Below are 3,036 nucleotides of genomic sequence, written 5' to 3' on the forward strand. Positions count from 1 at the left end.
ACAGCAAGTCTAGGAAAATATGGGTACGCTATCAAGATGAATTGCGTGCCTGCAGCTCCTTTTTCTTTCAGTGGGTACACGATTTTACAGTCTGGAGTCTGGCTGTATTTTTGAACTTTTTTCAGTCCTTCAATTGAGTAATGATAAGACAAACAGATGGAGGAGGCCTGGGGACCTGAGGGAAGTTTTTATGCGTATGAGTGTTCTGTAAATAAATCATTCTAGGTTATGTATAGAATTCTTCATGTCACAGGAAACAAAATGTATCTATACTCTTTCTTGATATACATACAACTGAAAGTTTTTATTGTGAATAGCTGAATGTTCTGCAGGTTTGTTTTACCTTTCTAATGCAGTTGTTCAAATACAAATGTCTTCCATATTATTTAACTAGAAAGCATAACGTGTATTATTCAACTAGAAAGTATAATGTTCTAATTTTGTTCATTTTTTCCACCACTTATTCCTTTTGGACTCAATAGCAATACTCATACTGTGAAATTTTAGGCTTCCTTAGTAGGAATGTGTCAGTAAAGGCTCTTTTGAGACTGATGTGAAAATAGCATTTTTAAAAAATGCAGTTTTAAGGGAAATATATACACACTGATATGCATTTATATGTATTTTTAATATTATATATCTATTAAAATGAATCTCACACAAAGGGGAAATTTAAATCTTTTAAAATGTAAGTTTTGGGTTTGTTTGGTTGGTTGGTTGGTTTTTTTTCACAGTCAGAGCTTTCCTTTAAACTACTGAAAAAAGAGACTTACCGTATTTTTGTAACAGCCAGTGTCTACCTTTTTTTTTTTTTCCCCTGCTTTGCCCGTACGCCTAGTTATACATTCTTCTGATAGGGAATAGCCTGAGATGCAAAGGTCAGAGCCAAATCTCCTCCTACTTCAGGGAAGTATGAAAAAAATGTGTTCTAGTACAGATATCCTTGCAAACTTTGATCTTTTTAGCTTCTTAAAATCGGGAATTTTCTTATTGTTAGAGAAGGCTTGGTTTTTGAGCTTCAGGCCTGCTACAGAGATAGACTTAAAAAAGTGAAAATTATATGCAGAACATCTAAAGTTACGAAGTCCAGGCTTACAGAACGGGTAAGTCCTTCCCTTTTACTGTGAGTTTTTATTGAATGTGGATCTTCAGACTTATGGATAGCTATTTGGTGTAGGAAAAATGTGTGTACAGTATATGAAGAGATTTTTTTTCGCAATTAAATTAAAAGATCTATGGCAAACTAAACAGCTTTTCACTGATGAGTTAGTTATATTTTCAAGTATTCATGCTCACTTCACAACTATAAAACATCTAAAATTGCATTTAATTATTGCCTCATTAAATTGTGTGCAGTGTTGTGTCCTGTTCAAAAAGATCTCTCTGGATAAACCTCACTGTCTCTGTGGAAGCTCCACAAAATGGATTCATGCCAATGTAAGAGACTTGGTTTATTCCTACAGTACCATTTCTTCCCACAAAAAGAGTACTAATACTAAGGCATGTGTAAAGGCAGGAAAGCTTGTTGCTTTATACTATGAAGATTTTTCACTGCGGCTTCCGAGCAAGACAGAACATCACCTCCAAGATTATGACAAGATCAATTTTTAATAAAGGTTGATTCCTGGGCACTTAACAAGGAAGAAAGGATGATAATTGATTACCTTGGAAACATGAAGTCTAGGACAAACTTTGAGGCTGGAAAGGGATAAGAGGAGAAGGTGCAATGAGGAAGTGCATGGGGTCAGTGATGAACCAAATTACTCTGAAATATACTGATATCTCATTGACGTCTGTTAGCCGCGCATATAGTTCTGGTGGTGAAAAACAAACTTACTGAACGGCTCTTGTGATGACACTCCTTTTGTATCAAGTGTCGTGGTCAACAAGAGAAAAATGAGGGAAACAATACCAAGCAAAACCTGACAACTCTTAATGTGGTTTACCAGCAGTGAACAGTATGGCCTTGGCAGAAAGAAAAGAAGGGGCAAATTCTGAGAGTGGCAAAGAACTTTTACAGAGCCAGGGGGTGAGTATGTGACTCATTATTGCCATTATTACAATGACAAAAAAATGCTGCAGTTGTCACTTCTTTTTGTGTTCCTTAGTGATTAGTACAGAAATCTGAGATAAAAATTAAAATTAGTGTCTTTCTGCAGATGCTATCACATTTGTAACATTAAAGAGAAAACATGAAAAGAACTGTGGAATGCTTTAACATATTATTACAACATCAACACTGGTGAGGCCACACCTGAAGTCCTGTGTCCAAATCTGGGCTCCTCAGCATGAGAAACACATGGACATACTGGAAAGAGTCCACCAAGGAGCTGTGAAATTGGAGAAGGGACTATAGCACCTCTCCTATAAGGAAAAGCTGAGAGAGCTGGGACTTTTTAGCCTGGAGAAGAGAAGGTTCTCATCTGAACGGCAGGTGCAAAGATGAAGGAGTGAGGCTCTTCTCGAAGATGTCCAGTGTCAGGACCAGAGGTAACGGGCACAAACCGAAACACAGGAGGTGCCCTCTAAACATCAGGAAATGCTTTTTTTATGGTGAGTGTGACCCAGCACTGGCACAGGTTGTGGCGTCTGCATCCTTGGAGATATTCAAAAGCTGTCTGGACACGGTTCTAGGCAACTGGCTCCAGGTGGCCCTGCTTGAGCAAGGTGGTTGGACCAGATATCCTCCACAGGTGTCTTCCAACCTCAACCTTTCTGTGATATGTGACATATAAAGTATTTAAATTTTCAAAAACATGTTTTTAAAGAGAACTGGCAATTTTTACACTAGACCATCTGCCTTAGTGGAATAACAGAAGGACAGTCGGCCCTGTGCAAAAAATACCTCCTTTCACCATGTAAAGCTTATAGAAGAATCAGTTTGGATGCTTAAAGCTTAAAAATATACAGATCAAAGATAATATTGTTGCTGAATTAGAACTTCCACGTGAAGACTTAATACCCTTTAATTTCTGGTCTGTTCTTCCCTTGTTACTGTACCCCAAGTGACTCCAGAGAGCAGATTTGCTCTCCCTT

This window comes from Tauraco erythrolophus, chromosome 1 (genome assembly GCF_009769465.1).
Source record: "Tauraco erythrolophus isolate bTauEry1 chromosome 1, bTauEry1.pri, whole genome shotgun sequence".
Taxonomy (NCBI): Eukaryota; Metazoa; Chordata; class Aves; order Musophagiformes; family Musophagidae; genus Tauraco; species Tauraco erythrolophus.